This window comes from Nomascus leucogenys, chromosome 7b, assembly GCF_006542625.1.
Source record: "Nomascus leucogenys isolate Asia chromosome 7b, Asia_NLE_v1, whole genome shotgun sequence".
Taxonomy (NCBI): domain Eukaryota; kingdom Metazoa; phylum Chordata; class Mammalia; order Primates; family Hylobatidae; genus Nomascus; species Nomascus leucogenys.
This window is the reverse complement of record NC_044387.1, coordinates 109,116,122-109,123,462: the sequence shown is the minus strand read 5'-3', so window position 1 is coordinate 109,123,462 and position 7,341 is coordinate 109,116,122. Positions and strand designations below refer to the sequence as shown.

The window sequence follows — 7,341 nt, the reverse complement described above, 5'->3', positions numbered from 1 at the left end:
ACATCTTCACTGAGCCGTCAGGGCTGTTGAGTGACTTGGTGCATTGTCATTGATCAGTAATCCTTTGAAAATTTTTTTCTGAGCAATAGCTCTCAATGGTGTGCTTAAAATATTCAGTAAATCATCCTGCAAACAGGAATGCTGTCATTTGAGCTTTGTTGTTTCAATTCCAGAGCAAAGGATGAGTAGTTTTAGCATAATCCTTGAGGGCCTCGGGAGTTTTAGAAGGGTAAATTAGCACCAACCTCACTTTAAAATCAATATCTGCATTAACTCCTAACAGGAGAGTCAACATGTCATTTGAAACTTAGAAGCCAGATGTTGACTTTTCCTTTGTAGTTCTTCACATCCTAGACGATATCTTCTTCCAACGGAAGGCCATTTGGTCTTCACTGAAGATGTGTTGTTTAGCACAGCCACCTCCATCAATGATCTGAGCTGGATCTTCTGGACAACCTGCTGCAGCTTCTACATCAGCACTTGCTGCTTCACCTCGCACTTTCATGTGACAAAAATGACTTCTTTCCTTAAGCCTCATGAACCAACCTCTGCTAGATTCAGATTTTTCTTCTTCAACTTTTTAACCTGTCTCAAACTTTATTGAATTTAAGAGAACTAGAGCTTGGTTCTGGATTAGGTTTTGATTTAAGGGAAGATTTTGGCTATTTTAGTCCCCTATCCAGACCATTAGCTTTGTCCATATCAGCAATAAGGCTGTTTAACTTTCTTATCATTTGTGTGTTCACTGGAGTGGCACTTTTAATTTCCTTCAATAATTTTTTATTTGCATTCACAACTTGGCTAACTGACACAAGAGGCCTAGCTTTCAGCCTATCTCAGTTTTAAAGAAGTCTTTCTCACTAAGCTTAATCATTTTCTAGCTTTTGATTTAGAGTGAAAGATGTGTGACTCTTCCTTTCACTTGAACACTTTAGAGACCACTGGAGGGTTATTAACTGGCCTAATGTCAATACTTCTGTGTCACAGTGAATTTGGAGGCTGGAGAAGAGGAAAAACAATGGGCAAGACTGGCAGAAAATTTGAAACACACTCAATATTTATTCATTAATTCTGTTATTTTATATGGATGCAGTTTGTGGCACTTCCAAAAAATGACAGTAGTAACATCGAAGATCACTGATCACAGATCACCGTGACAGATACAATAACAATGAAAATGTTTGAAATACTGTGAAAATTACCAAAATATGAAACAGAGACACAAAGTGAGCACATGCTGTGGGAAAATGACACCTTCGACTTTCTCAACATGGTATCTCCACAAACCTTCAACACGTAAAACAGCGTTATGTCTGAGAAATACAATAAAGTGAAGTTCCGTAAAATGAGGTATGCCTGTACTTTATTTGATATTCTAAGGGTGGAAACAAGTCTTTACACATTTTTCCAAGCCTATAGAAAGTCCAACACCAACAACGAAACCTAATGTAAACTATGGTCTTTGAGTGAAAATAACCTGTCAAAGTAGGTTCATCATCTGTAACAACTGTACCACTCTGGTGGGGGGACGTGGCTAAAGGGCGGGTCTATGCATGTCTGGTGGCAGAGGGGTATACGGGAAATCTACTTTCCTCTCAATGTTGCTGTAAACCTAAACTCTTCTAAAAAATGTCTATTAAATTAAAAAACTGAAATGCCAACTATAATCTAACATCTACTCAAATATTTGCAATGAGCAAATAATTGCTCCAGGAATCAAGGGGTTTGTTTGCTATAAGATGAACATGAATTAAGTGAACTGAAAACATTAAAATATTTTTGTCAATTTTTCTTAAACCATATTTTAAATAAGTCAAGTTGTCATGAAAACTAAAGAATAGGAATTTCAAACAGTATTGCTCCTAATGAACTAAATATTCAGCCTACTACTTGTGTTTTAATTCTTTTCATTGGAAAGTGCCTGAGAGGTGAGTTAATTTCCATGCTAACCCACAGCTAGCAGGCCCCTTACTGTTAAATCACAGTTGACAAGGAGGCAAAATCAGAGCTTCAGTTACAACATATTTCGCTACATTTAAAGACTGAGACACATAAATGGAAATATAGATCATATATTTTAGTTACTAAAGTCTTGTGATGTAAACCATTCTTGATAGTCGCAAATATTTTTTGCTGCTCTTAACAAAAATGGAAATTACGATAATATATTAAAAATCCAAATGGAGGGTTATCTACATATGTTTTCAAAGGAGGTTACATATTTGCATCATTTGAAGCATTGGAAATAGCTTTACAGATTCTCAGCCTCATGCTTACTTTACAGAATCAGTGTCATTTGATGTAGGGTTCATGTGTGTGCATCCCTGTGTGTGTGCGTTCCTGTGTGTGCGTCCCCTCTGTGTGCTTCCCTTTGTGTGTCCCTGTGTGTGTGCATCCCTGTGTGTGTGCCTCCCTGTGTGTGCTTCCCTGTGCGTGCGTCCCTGTGTGTGTGCTTCCCTGTGTGTGTGCATCCCTGTGCGTGTGTCCCTGTGTGTGCGCATCCCAGTGTGTGCCTCCCTGTGTGTGTGCCTCCCAGTGTGCGCGCATCCCAGTGTGTGCTTCCCTGTGTGTGTGCTTCCCTGTGTGCGTCCCTGTGTGTGTGCTTCCCTGTGTGTGTGCTTCCCTGTGTGCGTCCCTGTGTGTGTGCGCTTCCCTGTGTGTGTGCTTCCCTGTGTGTGCTTCCCTGTGTGTGCTTCCCTGTGTGTGTGCTTCCCTGTGTGTGCTTTCCTGTGTGTGTGCTTCCCTGTGTGTGTGCTTCCCTGTGAGTGTGCGTCCCTGTGTGTGTGCTTCCCTGTGTGTGTGCCTCCCAGTGTGTGCACATCCCAGTGTGTGCTTCCGTGTGTGTGGTCCCTGTGTGTGTGCTTCCCTGTGTGTGTGCTTCCCTTTGTGTGTCCCTGTGTGTGTGCTTCCCTGTGTATGCTTCACTGTGGAACTGCTTCCCTGTGTGTGTGTCCCTGTGTGTGCATCCTTTTGTGTGTTATTTGCTGTGTGTGCGTCCCTGTGTGTATGTGCATTCCTCTGTGTGTGCTTCCCTGTGTGTGTGCGCGTCCCTGTGTGTGGGCTTCCCTCTGTGTGTGCTTCCCTGTGTGTGTCCCTGTGTGTGTTCCTATGTCTATGTCCATGTGTACATCCGTGTGTGTGTGCTCCTGTGTGTGTGTCCCTGTGTGTTTGCTCCCCTGTGTGTGTGTCCCTGTGTGTTTGCTCCCCTGTGTGTGTGTCCCTGTGTGTTTGCTCCCCTGTGTGTGTGTCCCTGTGTGTGCTGCCTTTTGGGGTTCCCTGTGTGTGCATCCCTGTGTCTGTTTCCCTGTTTCTGTGAGTTCCTGTGTGTGCATTCCTGTGTGTGCCCTCTTCTGTCTCTGCTTTCCTGTGTGTGTGTCCCTGTGTGTTCATCCCTGTATGTGTCCCTGTGTGTGCATCCGTGTGTGCGTCCCTGTGTGTGCGTCCCTGTGTGTGTGTCCCTGTGTGTGCATTCCTGTGTGTGCATCCCTGTGTGTGTGTCCCTGTGTGTGTGTCCCTGTTTGTGTCTCTGTGTGTGCATCCCTGTGTGTGTCCCTGTGTGTGTGTCCCTGTGTGTGCATCCCTTTGTGTGTCCTTTTCTGTCTGTGCTTCCACGTGTGTGTGCATCCCTGTGTGTGCTTTTTGTAATCTGCTTCCTTTTATGTAGCTTCTTGTCCTTAATTCTTTCTGTGTGTGTACTTCCTTGTCTGTGCATTTGTGTGTATACGTGTGTGCATTTTTTGATATACTCGGTCTTTGCAGGTGAGACTGAAAGAACAGTTATAATTCTGTTCATGGACACTTGGGCATGCCTAAAGTAAACATCAAGATGGTAATATATCTGTGTTTTACATATATTTTTATTTTCTGTATATTATGACGTTTTTCACATCTTTTCACGTCACTGGCCTGGGAGTGATGCCCCTTCCAGGGCTAGGCAATTGCAGAGATGTCCCAGCACTCAGAGTGGAGTGTTCCTTTCCCGTGCACACTGACCCATCCAGAGCCCTGCCTCTGCGCCCCAAGCCCTTCCACCCCAGGAGGACGCATTCCTCTGCCTTTAATCATTCAGAGCCAGGTGGCCTGTGGTGCCTCCTGAAGTAGGGCCTGTGTGCGTGATAATCTGGGTTTCCTTGCACCTCTCTGATGTCGTCTACTGTGGCTGCACCGGACTGACCTTCACATACGGTAACATAGCACACTGTTGCCCTGCCCGTCCTAATAGATCACCTTTGAGCTCCAGTAATAGAAAACTGTGGACTGTATCCCACAGAAGGGTTTTATAGAAACCATTGTGAGGCTCTGACACACATAATGCTACACTGTAGTCTCATTGTTCCACAGACTGTGACACCCTCGGCCGTGAGGGCTCAGAGAAGAGGGATGGCATTTGCAGCTGAGAGAGTAACAGGCCACCTCTACAACAAAGCAATAGCAGACAAAAATAGCTGGGGAGACTGTGAGGGGATGTGAAGTTTCTCTGATGTAAAAGTGGAGGCCAAGTGTGATAATGAGGTGAGCATAAAATACAGCCCTGTCTTTTCAGATTTTTCATTCATAAAAGTTTTTGACTTCACATGTTCAAAACTTAACTTCTGATTTTTCTCCCTGTATCTGGTCCTTTAATCTTCTTACCTTGATCTTAAAATGTCAACTTCGGCCTCCAAGTTGCTCAGACAAAAAACTTTGTATTCATCCTTGACTCCATGCTTTCAAACTTCATTTGAATTCATTCTTTTGGCTGTTCATTCTAAATATATCCAGAGGCTGGTCACTTCTCTCTGGAAATATAATGCAAGCCAGGTGTGTAACATACAAATATCAGGTAGCCACACTAAAAAGAAAAAAAGGAACAGGCCAAGTTACTTTTAATAATGTATTTTAGGCCAGGCGCTGTGGCTCACGCTTGTAATCCCAGCACTTTGGGAGGCTGAGGCGGGCGGATCACAAGGTCAGGAGATCGAGACCACGGTGAAACCCCGTCTCTACTAAAAATACAAAAAATTAGCCGGGCGTGGTGGCGGGCGCCTGTAGTCCCAGCTACTCGGAGAGGCTAAGGCAGGAGAATGGCGTGAACCCGGGAGGCAGAGCTTGCAGTGAGCCGAGATTGCGCCACTGCACTCCAGCCTGGGCGACAGCGCAAGACTCAGTCTCAAAAAAAAAAAAAAAAAAAAAAGAGTATTTTAGTATTTTAACTCAGAGTATTCAAAATATTATTTCATCATTTACTAAAATTTAAAAATTATTGAGGTCTTTTACTTCCTTTTCATATTAAGTCTTGGAAATCTGGTGTGAATTTCACACATAGAGCCCATCTCAATGCAGACACGTGACGTTTTATGTGTTCAAGAGTGACATGTGGCTAGGGTTCTCAAAACGGGCAGCCCAGCTCCAAACAATAGTTTCCTATGGCGTTTTACCCTTGCCTCTTAAAATGTATACTTGATACACTAGCCAGAATTCTTGTAAAACCTATAAAACATATATACAACTGACCTTTATAAAACAGAAGGCACATGATGTCACTCCTTTCCTCAAAACCCTTCAATGGCTTCTGATGCCATCCTGAATAACAGCCAGAGTGATAAACATGACATGAGGCCTGGCTGACTGCCCTGCTGCCGATTCTGTGCCCTGGTCCCCCAGTTCCTTCACTTGCTGGCTCGGCTTGGCACACAGTTCTCCTTCTTCTCCCTGAAACACACCTGGAATGCCCACGTGTCAACATCGTGCTCTTGTGCTTCCTTCTGCCTAGAAATCCCTTTCGCCCGATATCAATCAGCCACATGATCCTGCATTTCTTTCAGGTCTTTGCTTAAATGTCCTTTTATCTGTGGTCCCAGATCTTTTATGACCATTTTCTATCAATTGTTTATCATTGTCAATTTCTTCAGAAATCGCTTTATAAACATATTATAGTATTTTCTATGCCATTACCCTACTTTGTTTTTTTCAGTTAAACATCATCTTCCAACACTACGTATTTACTTGTTTACTTCTTTTTTGTCTCCCTCTACATTATAAAAATAAATAAGACCAGGAGCTTTGGTTTATATTTGTGTCTGCAGTGTTGAGGACAATGCCGGGCATAGCAGTCCATCATATTTTTGTTGAGTGTCTAATAAGTGAAAATCTAGAGGCAGGCTTTTATGTAACTTGAAAAGGAGTCTGATATTAAAATCCATATAGATAGTTCAGCTCTAGTATTTTTTTTTCAATTATTTGTCACTTGGTCATACAAGGGCAGGGCAGTGAGGAGCATCTGCCTTGCAGGGAGGAGTGTGTTATCGCCGGCACTGGTGAGCATTGCCAGTGCATGATGATACAAGGAAGCTAGCTGGCTCTTGGTAGGTGTTACTCATTTTAAATTACCTTCAGACAGTTCACCCCTTACTGGCCAGACTTGGTCTAACCATTCTCACTACCCTACCCTTCAAGAACCACTAAACATAATTCTTAGTATACCTCCTTGGGAAGAGATCACAGCAAGGAAGACTCAGCTAAGGGGAACAGTTGATCACGACCTTTATAGTTGATCTGAACCTGGAAAGCATCAAAGACTCCAAACACAGCAGATATACTTTTGTGAATGATTTCTTTTAATTCACTAATACCCCTCTAAACTAGTTGTGTGCTCTAGAATTCCACTTCTTCTTCTATTCTAAGATAAAGACTAAAGAATGTTATTAACCACAGCTATGGAACCCAGACAGCACATAATAGCTCTCATTTTACATATATGATGCTTATTTCTTTAAACATGCAATGTCACATTTGTTATAAGTCACTAGTGGGTATTAATAAATAAAGCTCCATTAGTACTTCTCAAATATGTCTGATTTTAACAGTTTATTTTCATTGCCAGTATAGGTCACCACTTTCAAGGAGAAAAACTCTAACCAATGCCTAAAACAAGGCAAAACCATATCATTGTTATAAAATACCTTAAATGAAGAATAAAGTAATTGGCAATTCTTTTGTCCTTCTTTCATGTACCTCCCAGCAACACGTACCTATCCATTTCTTTCCAGCCACATAGCTGTGTGACCTTAACTATTATAAAGTAGATTTTACCCATATGAAATAAAGCTTCTAAAAGGAGACATCCATGCTTTGTGCAATGGAATAAATACACCATGAATGTATTTAAATAAAAATAAAGTGAAGTCAAGATGAGACATAAACAAAAATGTTTCCTTAAAATTTGGCTCCAAAAAATAATAAGAGGCAGTTAGAGGAGCACCTTCCTTTTCTGATTGCATCTTTTTAAACTAAATGATAGAAAATAATATAGGAAAGGTTTATAGGAAAATTTATAAAATTTTCTGTTTACTACCACTTGTT

General features: G+C 42.0%; 1 long non-coding RNA gene across 1 annotated transcript in view; it reads left to right on the top strand.

Moving 5' to 3' along the window:
* The window catches only part of LOC115836101, a 469,594-nt gene that overhangs the window by 406,237 nt on the left and 56,016 nt on the right, over positions 1-7,341 (top strand). The gene's annotated exons all lie outside the window — the stretch shown is intronic.